The following is a 16,314-nucleotide window of genomic DNA, read 5'->3' on the forward strand; positions in this document are numbered from 1 at the left end:
AGTCATGTTGTACAAATGGAGAAGATGTCTTAATTATTGACGACGCCTTTGGCACAATTGTTTTATTAATCTCCATTGCATGATGTAATTTTAGTAAGTAACTAAAAGATTTTGTGCCTGTATTACTCTGGTAATTTCACTGTTACTTAAGATTTTGTGTTTCTCACTTCCGATGCTAAGGTTTTTCTAATGAAAGTGTCTTCCTGTTCAGGATTTTTTACTTCTGATGAAGGTATATTTATATATACCGAAACCTTGGTCAAGAATTTTAATAAATTTTTATCTTGCAACTGTTTTGGCTGTCATCCTTTATCGTGAAGAATTTCAACAGTTGCTGTTGCAGCCATGTTTAAAATCTTGAAATATCTTGATTTTTCTCTAGTCTTGCTTCCATATCATTTGCATCAGAATTGCCTCTCTGGTGCCTTTACCTTTCCTAAAGCCAAACTGATCATCATCTAACATATCCTCAGTTTTCTTTTCCGTTCTTCTGTGTATTGTTCTTGTCAGCAACTTGGGTGCATGAGCCGTTAAGCTGATTGTACGATAATTCTCACATTTGTCAACTCTTACAGTCTTTGGAATTGTGTGGATGATATTTTTCCGGAAGTCAGACCATATATTCTAGAATGAAATTTTCACTCTACAGTGGAGTGTGCACTGATGTGAAATTTCCTGGCAGATTAAAACTGTGTGCCGGACCGAGACTCGAACTCAGGATGCGAAAGGCAAAGGTCCCGAGTTCGAGTCTCGGTCCGGCACACAGTTTTAATCTGGCAGGAAGTTTCAGACCATATATTGCCAGACTCTACATTCTACACACCAACGTGAATAGTCATTTTGTTGCTACTTCCCCTAATGATTTCAGAAATTCTGATGGAATGTTATTGATTCCTTCCACACTATTTGGTCTTTAGTTCGCCAAAGCTCTCAATTATAATTCCAATACTGAATCCCCTATTTCTTCTAAATCAACTCCTGTTTTTCCTTCTATCACATCAGACAAATCTTCCCTCTCACAGAGGCCTTGAATGTACTCTTTCCACCTATCCGCTCTCTCCTCTGCATTTAACAGTGGAATTCTGGTTGCACTCTTCATGTTACCACAATTGCTTTCAGTTTCACTGAAGGTTGTTTTGACTCTCCTATATGCTGATCAGTCCTTCTGACTATCATTTCTTTTTCAATTTCTTCACATTTTTCATGCAGCCATTGGGTCTTAGCTTCCCTACACCTCCTATTTATTTCATTCCTCAGAGACTTGTATTTCTGTACTCCTGAATTTCCCCGAACATTTTTGTACTTCCTTCTTTCATCTATCATTAGAAATATTTCTTCTGTTACCCATTGTTTCTTTACAGGTACCTTCTTTGTACCTATGTTTTCTTTCCAGCTTCTGTGATCCCTTTTTAGAGATGTCCATTCCTCTTTAACTGTACTGCATACTGGACTATTCTTTATTGCTGTATCTACAGGCTTAGAGAACTTCAAGCGTATCTCATCATTCCTTAGTACTTCAGTATCCCACTTCTTTGCATATTGATTCTTCCTGACTACTCTCTTAAACTTCAGCATATTCATCACTACTATATTGTGATCTGAGTCTATGCCTGCTCCTGGGTATGCCTTACAATCCCGTATGTAATTTTGGAATCTCTGTCTGACCATGGTGTAATCTAACTGAAATCTTCCCATATCACTCTGCGTTTTCCAAGTATACCTCCTCCTCTTGTGATTCTTGAACAGGGTATTCAATACTACTAGCTGAAACTTGTTACTGAACTCAATTAGTCTTTCTCTTCTCTCATTCCTCGTCCCAAGGCCATGTTCTCCTGTAACATTTTCTTTTACTCCTTCCCCTACAACTGCAATGCAGTCTCCCATGACTATTAGATTTTCATCTCCCTTTACATACTCCCTTTTCAATATCCTCATACACTTTCTCTTTCTTTTTATCTTCAGCTTGCGACGTCAGCATGTATACCTGAACTATATGAGTGTAAAATGATTTGTCCAGATCATTACGATCTATCATTCAAATGCTCCATGGAGAACAAAACTGTCAAGGTAACGAATAAAGAAAGAAATATTGTTGTGCAAAATCTTTATTTAATTTCTTTCACAGAACACCATTACTATTTCTCTGACTATGCATATTGTAACACTGTTATGGCCCCAGTAGATGTATTGTGGAACACAACACAGCAACTGTTCTATAGTTTATACTACTGCAGAAGCATCTGGCATGATGTGCATTGTGAATACTGTAAGTGCAGCGTCAAACACTGTAGTTATAAAATGTAGTCTAGTAATACCACGTTCTTTAAATCAGGAAGACATATATCAGAGCACTATATAAAACTGGTAAGATTGCTTCTGAATCACAGATAGAAGAGTCTGCACCGAGTGCCGAGGACAGCTGTATGTCAGGCCATGGGCACACCAACATGGGTGTGCACTAGTTCTGCAGCACTGACATACTGAGAATGCTGATACAAGGTTATTAAACGCAACACCAGTTGAGCCCAAGTCTAATGACATAATGCCGTCAGACAACGGCTGTGCTTGGAGTGGAAGACGCATATCAGGGCACTTTATAAAATCTGTAAGGTGTCTACAAAATTGTAAATAGTGTTGGAATTTACGTTAATGATTTCCAAGTAGTTTACAGGTAAGTTTGCCTCTTTAGCAAACGAATGGTCATCAAATGTAGTTATTTTAATAAACCTTTTATTTCCCTGCCTAGTAACATTGCTCTTCACTGTGTGATGACAACTCTGACCACATTCTAGTGGAATATGCAATATTTGTAGGAGTCTGGGTTAACATAGTTTACAGGTAAATGATTGGAACTATAAGTGGACAGAACTCACATCTTCTTGGGGATACATTAATAATTCTTCTCCCCATTTTCTTGCGGGATTTGCATATAGAACTAAGATTTGTATTAAGTTCAGGTAAGACATGACTATTAAATTTGGCACACTGTTAAACAGAACACAGCAACTCACCTGTAATTTAGGCCACATAAAAGCGCCATGGCATGTAGTGCATTGCAAACACTGGTTATTTGTCTAGCGTCAGTCAATGTAGTTACAAATTGTAGCTTCCAGTCTGGTAATATCACTTTCCTTAATCAGGACGACACATACACTATGTGATCAAAAGTATCCGGACCCCCTCAAAAACATACGTTTTTCATATTAGATGCATTGTGCTGGCACTTACTGCCAGGTACTACGTCTGTATGCGAGATTTCCACACTCCTAAACATCCCTAGGTCCACTGTTTCCGATGTGATAGTGAAGTGGAAACGTGAAGCGACACGTACAACACAAAAGCGTACAGGCCGACCTCGTCTGTTGACTGACAGAGACCGCCAACAGTTGAAGAGGTTCGTAATGTGTAATATGCAGACACCTATATCGATCATCACAAAGGAACTCGAAATTTCATCAGGATCCACTGCAAGTACTATGACAGTTAGGCAGGAGGTGAGAAAACTTGGATTTCATGGTCGAGCAACTGCTCATAAGCCACACATCACGCCGGTGAATGCCAAACGACAGATCGCTTGGTGTAAGGAGCATAAACCTTGGACGATTGAACAGTGGAAAAACGTTGTATGGAGTGACGAATCACGGTACACAATGTGGCGATCCAATGCAGGGTGTGGGTATGGCAAATGCCCAGCGAACGTCATCTGCCAGCGTGTGTAGTGCCAACAGTAAAATTCAGAGGCGGTGGTGTTATGGTGTGGTCGTGTTTTCCACGGTGAGGGCTTGCACCCCTTGTTGTTTCGCGTGGCACTATAAGAGCACAGGCCTATATTAAAGTTTTAAGCACCTCCTTGCTTCCCACTGTTGAAGAGCAACTCGGGGATGGCGATTACATCTTTCAACATGATCGTACACCTATTCATAATGCAAGGCCTGTGGCGGAGTGCTTACACGACAGTAATATCCCTGTAATGGACTGGACTGCACAGAGTTCTGATGTGAATCCTATAGAACATCTTTGGGATGTTTTGGAACGAGACACATCGATACCTCTCTTCAGTGCAGCATTCCGTGAAAATGGGCTGCCATTCCCCAAGAAACCTTCCAGCACCTGGTTGAACGTATGCCTGCGAGAGTGGAAGCTGTCATCAAGGATAAGGGCGGGTCAACACCGTACTGAATTTCATCACTACCGATGGAGGGCGCCACGAACTTGTAAGTCATTTTCAGCCAGGTGTCCGTATACTTTTGATCACATAGTGTATCAAGGCACTTTATACGAACGGTAAGACGGTTAAGTCGTAAATATTAGACTATTTTAGGATTTTTGCTAGGGTAACAAATAAGAAAACCATTACTCTAAAGCAACTCTTTCATTATGTTTGGTTGGCCTTGCTTAATTTTTAACCAATAATTGAAATCTGCATCTGAACCATTAATTCCCTCTCCAGCCAGTAATTCGATAGAAACAAGCAAAATATATTCTCATATTCTAACACATTGTAACTTTTTTCCTATATACTGCATCTTGTACGGCCTTAACAGTTAGTTATGTTCCTTCTTGCAATTCTTGTAACTGAGAGTATGCATGAAATTTTAATTTTGCCTTTTATTTACTACATTACACTATTGTTAAAGCATTCCACATTTTCTTGGATGTATGTTATCCCACGTTCTTTTGGGATTTGCTTACAGAACTTCTATCTTACGCTTTAGCAAAAAGGTGGTCATTAAATATAGTCATTCTGCCTGTTTCAGACTCCACAAACGGATTTTGAGTTGCGAGATGCAGTATGTCTAGTGCACTACATGCTGCGCTGATACAATATAACCGTCCTTCCCAAGAAGATCCAGATGGGAATGGAGGTTTAAAAACAGGTTTTTCGTATATCCTCTAATATAGTAAATACACTCAAATCTGTCGCTTTCGGCATGTGCAGCAACATGAAACCACTTTCCAATGCCATTTACAGTAAATGCCAATATCTTCTATTTCCTTTCATCTCCAGATTTATTCATTTATTGTGTTTAAAGTAATTTGTAAGCCATTTTTGCACATCAGCAATGGTTTATTTTCTTCAGTAGTGGTTTATAGTCGTCCTTCATGGCACTTGTTTTCGCCTTCTTTTGACTTTGACCCCTTCCATTCTCAGTTTCCTGTTTCGTGAGCATACGGATCAGCTGCACTTAAAGGAGTAATTGTTTTAACAATGAATGTCTTAAGTCTGTTTGATATATTGATTCTTTTTCTTAAGACCTTGTTATGACTTTCCCTGTGCGCTGCGTGGCTCTGTAGTGGATACAGAAGCGAGAGCCGGCCAGTGTGGCCGAGTGGTTCTAGGCGCTTCAGTCTGGAACCCTGCGACCGCTACGGTCGCAGGTTCAAATCCTGCCTCGGGCGTGGATGTGTGTGTTGTCCTTAGGTAAGTTATGTTTAAGTAGTTCTAAGCTCTATGGGACTGATGACCTCAGATGTTAAGTCCCATAGCGCTCAGGGCCATTTGAACCAGGAGCGAGAAACAGATGCCGTTCATGAACAGAGAATTCAGATGTCGATTTGTTGTACATTTAATATCAAATAGTAATATCGTAACTTTGCTGCTGAAGTTGCAGCATCAGTTGCTAACAGCAGATCTGAATGTAGAAATACCCTGAAGGCCAAAGAAGCTGGTACACGTGCCTAATATCGTGTTGGACCCCGCGAGCACGCAGAAGTGCCGCAACATGACGTGGCATGGACTCGACTGATGTCTGAAGTAGTGCTGGAGGGAACTGACGCCATGAATCCTGCAGGGCTGTCCATAACTCCGTAAGAGTGCAAGAGGGTGGAAATCTCTTCTGAACAGCACGTTATAAGGCATCCCAGATATGCTCAGTAACATTCATGTCTAGGGAGTTTGGTAGCCAGCGGAAGTGTTAAAACTTAGAAGAGTGGTCCTGGAGCCACTCTGTAGCAATTCTGGGCGTGTGGTGTCACATTGTCCTGCTGGAATTTCCCAAGTCTGTCAGAATGCACACTGGACAGGAACGGAAGCAGGTGATCAGACAGGATATTTACGTACGTGTCACCTGTCAGAATCGTACCTAGACGAATCAGGCATCCCATATCACTCCAGCTGCACACGCTACACATTATTACATAGCCCCCACCAGCTTGAACAGTCCCCTGCTGACATGCATGGTCCATGGATTCATGAGGTTGTCTGCGTACCCACGGTCATCCGCTAGATACAATTTCAAACAAGACTCGACCGGCCAAGCAACATGTTTCCAGTCACCAACAGTTGAATGTCAGTATAGACGGGCCCAGGCGACGCGTGAAGCTTTGTGTCGTTCAGTCATCAAGAGTACACGAGTGGCCCTTCGTTTCCGAAAACACATATTGATGATGTAACGTTGAACGATTCGCACGCTGACACTTGTTGATGGCCCAACTTTAAAATCTGCAGCAATTTGAGGAAGAGTTGCACTTCTGTCACGTTGAACGACTCTCTTCAGTCGTCGTTGGTCCCGTTCCTGCAGGATCTTTTCCCGGACGCAGTGCCGCCCGGAGTGGCCGTGCGGTTCTAGGCGCTACAGTCTGGAACCGAGCGACCGTTACGGTTGCAGGTTCGAATCCTGCCTCGGGCATAGATGTGTGTGATGTCCTTAGGTTAGTTAGCTTTAATTAGTTCTAAGTTCTAGGCGACTGATGACCTCAGAAGTTAAGTCGCATAGTGCTCAGAGGCATTTGAACCCGGGACGCAGTGATGTCGGAGACTTGATGTTTTATTGGATTCCCTACATTCACGACACACTCATGAAATGGTCGTACGGGAAAATCGACACTTCATCGGTATCTCGGAGATGCTGTGTCCCATCGCTCGTGCGCCGACTATAACGCCACGTTCAAACTCTGACATTGTAGGAGCAGTAACCGATCTAACAACTGCGCCAGACACTTGTCTTATATAGGCGTTTCCGGTCGCAGCACCGTATTCTGCCTGTTTACATATCTGTGTATTTGAAGAAGCATGACTGTACCAGTTTCTTTGGTGCTTCAGTGTATATGCAGATACAAATGATTTATAAATTTGTCACTCTTCAGTACAATGTCTATACAGGTGACGTCAAGCCCTGGCCACTATGAAAACCTGTAAATGCTATTCAGCTGGCAAACGGACAAAATGGGGGTCAGTGCATGAATTTTTGAACTTAGGAAACCCGCTGCTGGAGCTCGAAAGAGGGGATGCCTACAGCTCATTGGCAGCAGCGAAATCGTTCGTGACAGCACCCTAGTGCTGTGGTGGCGGCTGTACCAAATGCGGTAGCGGAACTGGCGGCGGACGTGTTTGAAGGGGCAGCCGACTGGTTAGCGGCCGATACTACAGCCCTCCCCGCCGCACTGGGAAGGTACGGGGCAGGCCCGTGCTGTGGATAGTGATACCTGATGAGACTGGTTGCTGCTCTGGGCCCAGAGCATACCAACCCGCATCCAAACACTGCGTCTTGCGAGCGCCAGGGAAACTGCCCCGGAAAACCAGGCGCAGGTCGCATCAGACGGCACAGGTAGGAGCATGGAGGCTGCCGCAGAGGCCGCCAGCGATTCGCCGACGGTGACAGCGTCGGGGTCCATGGTAGAGGCACCTGCGGCGCACGTAGGGGTTGGGGTATTTCATGCAACCACTTTATTCACTTTGTGATAAATAGCGCTGTAATAGTCACAAACATATGGCTCACAATTTTAGACGAACAGTTGGTAACAGGTAGGTTTTTTAAATTAAAATACAGAACGTAGGTACGTTTGAACATTTTATTTCGGTTGTTCCAATGTGATACATGTACGTTTGTGAACTTATCATTTCTGAGAACGCATGCTGTTACAGCGTGATTACCTGTAAATATCACATTAATGCAATAAATGCTCAAAATGACGTCCGTCAACCTCAATGCATTTGGCAATACGTGTAACGACATTCCTCTCAACAGCGAGTAGTTCGCCTTCCGCAATGTTCGCACATGCATTGACAATGCGCTGACGCATGTTGTCAGACGTTGTCGGTGGATCACGATAGCAAATATCCTTCAATTTTTCCCACAGAAAGAAATCCGGGACGTCCGATCCGGTGAACGTGCTGGCCTTGGTATGGTGCTTCGACAACCAATCCACCTGACATGAAATATGCTATTAAACACCGTTTCAACCGCACGCGAGCTATGTGCCGGACATCCATCACGTTGGAAGTACATCGCCATTCTGTCATGCAGTGAAACATCTTGTAGTAACATCGGTAGAACATTACGTAGGAAATCAGCATACATTGCACCATTGCCATCGATAAAATGGGGGCCAATTATGCTTCCTCCCATAATGCTGCACCACACATTAACCCGCCAAGGTCGCTGATGTTCCACTTGTCGCAGCCACCGTGGATTTTCCGTTGCCCAATAGTACATATTATGCCGGGTTACGTTACCGCTGTTGGTGAATGACGCTTGGTCGCTAAATAGAACACGTGCAAAAAATCTGTCATCGTCCCGTAATTTCTCTTGTGCACAGTGGCAGAACTGTACACGACGTTCAAAGTCGTTGCCATGCAATTCCTGGTGCATAGAAATATGGTACGGGTGCAGTCGATGTTGATGTAGCATTCTCAACACCGACGTTTTTGAGATTCCCGTTTCTCGCGCAATTTGCCTGCTACTGATGCGCGGATTAGCCGCGACAGCAGCTAAAATACCTACTTGGGCATCATCATTTGTTGCAGGTCGTGGTTGACGCTTCACATGTAGCTGAACACTTCCTGTTTCCTTAAATAACGTAACTATCCGGCGAACGGTCCGGACACTTGGATGATGTCGTCCAGGATACCGAGCAGCATACATAGCACAAGCCTGTTGGGCATTTTGATCACAATAGCCACACATAAACACGATATTGACCTTTTCCGCAATTGGTAAACGATCCATTTTAACACGGGTAATGTATCACGAAGCAAATACCGTCCACACTGGCGGAATGTTACGTGATACCACGTACTTAGACGTTTGTGACTAATACAGCGTCATCTATCTCAAAGTAAAAAAAGTGGTCCAACTAATACATTCATATTTCTTAACGGACTACACGAATATGTAATAAAAATGGGGGTTCCTATTTTAAAAAAACGCAGTTGATATCCGTTTAACCTATGGCAGCGCCATCTAGCGGGCCAACCAGAGAGCCATCTGGTTTCCCCCTTCAAGCTAGAGGAGTTTCGTTCTTTGTAGTTTTTTTGTTTGATGTTTATTTCGTGAGATATTTGGCCAGGTCATTATCAATGGACCACCCTGTATATCTTAGCTACAATGCTATGTATTATTCCGATGATGGCTCCAAATCCAGTTCATCTGAGCAGTCTGTTTCTAACACAGACTCCTCTTCATCATTTTCAGCTTGAGGGACCTGCCTAATCCGTCTTTCGATTGAGAGCAGCACATGTGATTCTTTTAGGAAAGGCTTGATGGTTTTCTTTGTCCCTAGGCTCATACCTGTTATTAATGGACCCGATGTCAGTAGTAGCCCGTTTATTATGTCCAGACTGTATTCTTCTCATGAGAATTTCCTGGCAACATTTGTCTGTACAGACGAAAGTGCTTACTGTGAGCCTTGGCTGCTGCTTCCGATAAACTGCCTATGAGTAAGAAGGCATGTTCAATGACAGTTGTGCCATGCGCGAAAATCTCGTGAGCATTGGGAGATATAGGATGCCATGGATATAAATCAATAAACCTTGCCGTTTCAGCATTACAAGCAGCAAATTTGCCTATGTCCATCTTATGTCCTCTGGAAATAGTTTTTAGAATAACCCTGAATAGAAGAGTTGCGGATCTACACCTGTTATTTCTGCTGATGTTTCAGGGTTCGCGAAAAATCTTATACTGATATTTCTGTCATTTCTACTTCCATACCCTTACTTGGCAACATCTACAATTAATCTCAGACGATTTCTAAACAATTCTTGTGTGACATTTTTCCTCTCTTAAACAAATTCCTTTTCTTATTTTGAACGGATTTGCCATTTCTTTATGCTTATTCCCTAGAACAAATGCAACAAAAATTCGCAACATCTAATTCGGCCATGGAGTGTAGACAGGACGAACTGAGAAGCTTCTGTATTTACTGCTTTGGTTTTTGACAAGTAATTGAAGTCTTTTGAGGTAGCTTTGCAAATGTAGCATCCCACTGTCGATGCTGTCTGCTGCTGAATTGCAGACCTATGCATCTACATCAGTCATCAGCGATGTGTATTTTATGGATAAATCAATGTCTGTTCTTGCAGTTTTTGTTTCTAGTAACGGTTCAGTTTTCCTGTTGATATGACGAATTTCTCCATTAGTAGCATCAGCTGTTCCATGAATAACTCTAATTCTTATTGGTTTGCAATAGCGAGTAGATAAAGCTTAGGATTATTCGAAACAGTTAGGTCTTTATTCGTGCGACTGATAAGCTGGAGAGGCACTAAAGAAGATGAAATATGTTCGCATCAGAATTATAGTTGTTTACAGATTTTGGTTTAAACTGAATTTGCTGTGATCCGTCACAACCCCTTTTCTAGATAAGTTTCAATTCATTTATGTCATCATTTGGGAGATCATTTAAAACCTCTTCCAAGTATAATACTAATCGCTTACATGTGTGATTAAGCAAGTCTTCAAGTTTAATCTCCGCGCTTGTGGCAGTCACCTGATACGATTCACTCACAGCGTAGCACTGCTTTTAACCTAGTGAAGGATACCATAACAGGGATGAAACTTCTTATCAACTGTTCGGATTATTTCGTATTGATTCCTTGACAGCGAGACTCCCACAACGATTGACAAAGCGTATATATATGAAAGTAGCTTTTGTGGCTTGTAAGTCTCTTCGACTCCGATGTAATCCTTGTCTGTATTTAGCTCCTCATGTAGGAGATGAAATAATACCTTTAAACATTTTGCAACCTGCAATATTTCCAGATTCTCGGAGCTTAATTTAACTAGCACACGTTAATTCTGTGGTTCCAAAATTGTTTCTCAATAGCTGTGTCTTCTGCCTTTTGCTGCTTTGACTTAACTCTGCTAACGACTTTGATGGCCTACCAGTTCGAGTTTCGTTCCTCATCAGGGAAGGTAGGATCCGATGATATACAGTTATCCATGAATTCAATGTTTTTACAAAGTCTTTTTCAGAACATTGTCATAATTTTGACTTTCGAAGGGCCTAGGTCGAAAACAAAATGCTTTCAGAATTAACTTCGAAGAAGACGTTATTTCTAGCTAACTACTCATTAACGTAAAACAATGGTACAACATCAAACTTCGGCATTCAGCGGCTACTTTTTTAAGTTTCCAGTAGAGGAATGATTTTTCTATCACTCTATATTAACAAATATGCAGGGAAACATCCTGACCTACAACACAAAGAATGATTACTAATAAAAGTGTAAATAATATTAATGAAAATAATTATAAATAACGGCACACACCTGGATCTTCGGAATCCATATTGATTTTCACCAAACTTCAAGTAAAAACACTGTTTAACACATTCACAAACGCAGAGCGATTTCAAGCCAGCAGAGAAGCTTCAGATGCACTGCTAGTATAGCTGCATCGTGAGTAAGCAGATAACACACTGCCTCAGCAGTGTTCCATCTATCAGACTCCTGCAGGAAGTATCTACATCTACATGGTTACTCTGCAATTCACGCTTAATTGCCTGGCAGAGGGTTCATCGAACCATTTTCATACTACATCTCTACCATTCCACTCTCGAATGGCGCGTGGGAAAAAAGGAACACCTAAATCTTTTCTTTCGAGCTCTGATTTCTCTTATTTTGTTATGATGATCATTTCTCCCTACGTAGATGGGTGTCAACAAAATATTTTCGCATTCGGAAGAGATAGTTGGCGATTGAAATTTCGTAAATAGATCTCGCCGCAAAGAATACCGACATTGTTTCAGTGACTGCCACCCCAACTCGGGCATCATATCAATGACACTCTCACCCCCGTTGCGCGATAACACGAGACGAGATGCCCTTGTTTGCACTTTTTCGATGTCCTCCGTCAATCCTACCCGGTGAGGATCCCATACTGCGCAGCAATACACCAGCAGAGGACGGACAAGTGTAGTGTAGGCTGTCTCTTTAGCGGGTTTGTCGCATCTTCTAAGTGTTCTGCCAACAGTGTGCAGTCTTTGTTTCGCCTTCCCCACAGTATTATCTATGTGGTCTTTCCAATTTAATTTTAACTGCTTACAGGTGTTGACATACGTTGTAAGACGTCATGGTCTCCTGACCTTCATTGCTTACATATTCCGCTCTCACAATCACATTCCGCACATCAAGACGCTTCATTCGAACCCAAACTCGATAAAATAAAGTCAATGTTTTATGAATTCATGTAAACGATATGCAGTTAACAAGTAAGCGCACCTTGGTTGAAATACTCGAGGCTGGCGTACACACATACATTCCAGACACGACGGACACAGAAGATTTTAGTTCGGGAGAGAAACCGCACAACGGGATGCTGGTCCCTTCAGAGGACGACCCAGCCTATGTCGGCCGGCGACCGCCCGTGTAGCGGACAGCGTGGGCCCGAGTGGGAGGGGGGAACAACCCCGTGTTCGGCTTAAAAGCAAATTCCGCTACATTGTGTGGGAGTGGCCAGCCTACGCATTCTTTACACATAGCACGCAGTTTCAGAGATTTTCACAGGGAGACAGCAAACGCCAAACGCCAATGCTGCAGGTTTCCGGATTGGTCGCCTTAAACGAAACGTCATTCTCCGGTTTTAGAAGAGCAATGCTGATTGGCAGACGATATTCCTGACGCCTTGAGCTGAAGGAATAATGGAAGAGACAGAAAGATATAACCCTTCACGTCTGGCGTGGAGAGGCGCCGTTCTGCTGTCGCTCTTGGAGCGAGGAACAAGTCTCTCCTTAGTACTTCACTGGGAGAGCACCTCTGTCGAGAGCGAATCGAAGTGCTACTCTTTATTGAGTCCTTGCAATTAAGCGTTGTTCACTGTGTTGGCCGACACACTTATTGTGCGGTGTGAACGGACAGAGTTATAGTTAAACGCCTGCGAGCAAATTTTGAGTGGTATCGTGGTGGACAAGTCATCTGACCTGTGTACCACACCAATAGTTAGACTAGGGGCGAATAGGAATCCTTGACTTCATCAAGGCATAGGGAGAGTTTGATTGGCGAAGGTCAATCCAGATAGAACTAGAGTTATCTTATTTGTCAGCAGCAATCGGCGCAGACAGCAGTCATCACCGCTTACAGTATTGTGCGCTACAGCTATTGCGAGCCCCATATTTCCTCCACAACAGTACACTTCACTGCACTTCACATGCGACAGCCTCGACCGTACCTAGCAACATTCTAAAGGATAATTGTTCAAGTTGAGTAGGCACGCCTCTCAGCCATTCTGCCAAGTCAACAACCATCTTAAACTTTGTATAGAAATTTCATCAGCGAATCCTATCCTTGAGACGTAACTTCACATTCCGAAAAGAACCGGGATATAACTTGTTCAATTCATAACTAAAAGTGCCATTATGATTTCTCAGAATTTTTGCAAAATAAATAATAACTTTCGTTAGTTTCATGTTTTTCTTACACTAACTAGAACTACTGCAGTACCCAAGTATCCCACTAGTTACGTAATAAATTTTGTGAATTTTTGTGTCATTTCCTTACAGCGGACAACTCCAGAAGATATTTATTGCTGAAAGTTTTTCAGGCATTACTCTTTAGAACTTTAGGAGCGTCTGTCTGACTTCTATAGTAGTGTGGGGGTGGAAATTGCATCTTGCAGGAGCCACAGGGTAAAGGGTACATCTCAGATTAATCCGTTGCGCAGAATAACAGAATAACAGATCAACCCCACACTTCAGAACGTCAACGGGGACAGATGAAAATGTTTGCCCCGACCGGGACTCGAACCCGAGATCTCCTGCTTACATGGCAGATGCTCTATCCATCTTTTTTTTTTTCCTTTGTTTGCTGGTGAAAGAAAAATCTTTTTGAATGCAAAAGAATTGTGTTTCTTGGTATCGCTCATGAAGAAACGCCTGCAAGACGGTTGCTTTCATAAAATGGACGTGGTGCTGCGAAAATTTGTGCGTCGGTTGTTTCTATGATAAATATCACCCACAATATTGTTCTGGCACATCAAGCAACATGGAGGATGAAAAATAAGATTTTGTAATATTTTATCACAGAAAAAAATTAATAACTGAATATATCTTTATAATTTCGCACACCTTGTTAATATTCTTTGAAATAAAATTGAAAAATTCGGCGATTTTGAAAAAAAAAAAGTACACGAGCAGGATCTGAACACAGTACCCCGAGGGCAGTAGCCGTGAACCTTTATCGTTTTTTTTTACGCTCCATCCACTTTTTTTTTTTTTTTTTTTTTTTTTTTTTTTTTTTTTTTTTTTTAGTGGACCGGTGGGGCTCGGGGGGCAAAGTGGGCAGGGGTCGAAACCTGAGGCCTGGCCACAGTGTCCCCCTCACCACCACCGAGTCTGTGGTGCTTAGGGAAGTGGGAGAAACAGGAATCAACAGTAGTGGAAGGCGTTGTTATTTATTTATTTGCATGTGTTTTTGTAATATTCACTAATAGCATGAAATTATGGGAACACATATGCGAAAGAGAAAAGAAATATAAATGCTGGGTAAAGAAAAAGAAAGGAAAAAGGAAAAGCAAAAAGAAATAAAATCCGCGCAATCTGCGACGCGCTCTCCCATCCGCGGAGGTCAGAAGTAGATTAGATCGTAGGCAGTTGAAACTCAGACACCGCCGGGGGAGGAGGGGTGGGTGCCCTCTGTGCCAGGCACCCCCCAACTCAGTGGAGGTCTAACAAAGACCGCTCGAAGATAGTTAGCAAATAATGTTCGGTAACGTGGCGTGTTTTCGAGAGCTGCATGGGCTGTTCGTAAATAGGTCCAGAAGTCGAGGCGGGATTTAGGTCCCTCATTAAAGAGATAAGCGACTGCCCACCCTTTGACCCACGTAATAGCATGACATTTGGCAGCGGGAAAATGTCGGTCCTCCGGGTATAGAAACATTCGAGGCTCGACTGTGTCTGGTGGCACCCGGAGATAGCAGGCAATGATTTGCTGCACGAAGCGATGAGGCGCATGTCAGATGGTGTTCATCAGTGTCCAGTTGCTGGCAAAGGAGACAAAAAGGGGATTCTGACAAGCCAATGTTGTGCAGGCACTGCTTCGTGGCAAATTTCCTGTTGACTATGTGATACCACAGTGCCCGGACATTCGTAGGGAGGAAGGGCTGGTGGACGGTAGTCCACACTATAGGCCACTGGATGGAGGCGTGTTTGGTCTCCATCACATTCCAGGGAACACAGCGCAGCAACAGGCTGTAAAAATCCTTAGTCCTAGGTGGGCGTGTATCTGGGAGACTGGTATGTATGTAACTGTAGTCGACGAAAAAGGTCGAAATATGGGACAAATGAGGCACGATATGGCCGACAGACACTGGTGGTGAGGTGGAAGCAGGTAGGAGGACTTCAAGCAAGCTGCGTGTTAGAGATGTAGCCTGGCCCATCCACTGTTTTCTCATGGTACTCATGTACAAGGCTGCAGCTCGCATACGGACATTGACGAGCCCGACGCCACCATACCGTGAGGGCAGGGTAAGGGTCTCATAACGGACTTTAAACATTGAACCAGCCGTGAGATAATAGCCAAAAGCAGCCTGAAGGTTGCGCCCAATTGCAGTTGGCAGAGGGAGAACTTGCGCGATGTGAACCAATTTTGATGCCACATAAAGATTAATAAACGCAACCCGTTGAAGTGTGTCCTGGTGGCGCAAGAGGTTCTGGCGGACATCGTTGCGGATGACGCGTAACAGGCGACGGAAATTCGTTGCCGCCGTGCGTGTGACTGTGGGGGTAAAGGTAATGCCAAGGAACCGGAAAGTCCGCACAAGCGGCAGTGGTGCCACTTCACCCTCCTGGAGGCCTCGTCCAATGTGCATTGCAGAAGATTTGGCGACATTCATGGCACTGCCAGCGGCAGCCCAGTAACGGGTAATCAATTCGAGGACATCCCGAATCTCAGAACCGGAGCGAATGAGGAGGAGGAGGTCATCAGCATATGCCCGACAGCGAAAAGTGTGTTGGCGTAGGGTGAGGCCAGAGAGCTTGGTCGTCAAGCCCCCAATAAGGGGCTCAAGGGCAATAGCATACAGGAGGGTAGAGAGGGGGCACCCCTGCCGTATCGAACGGCAGATAGGTACCGGCCCTGCTATACGTCCATTGACTTGGACACGT

The sequence above is a fragment of the Schistocerca serialis genome, chromosome 6, assembly GCF_023864345.2.
Source record: "Schistocerca serialis cubense isolate TAMUIC-IGC-003099 chromosome 6, iqSchSeri2.2, whole genome shotgun sequence".
Lineage (NCBI taxonomy): Eukaryota > Metazoa > Arthropoda > Insecta > Orthoptera > Acrididae > Schistocerca > Schistocerca serialis.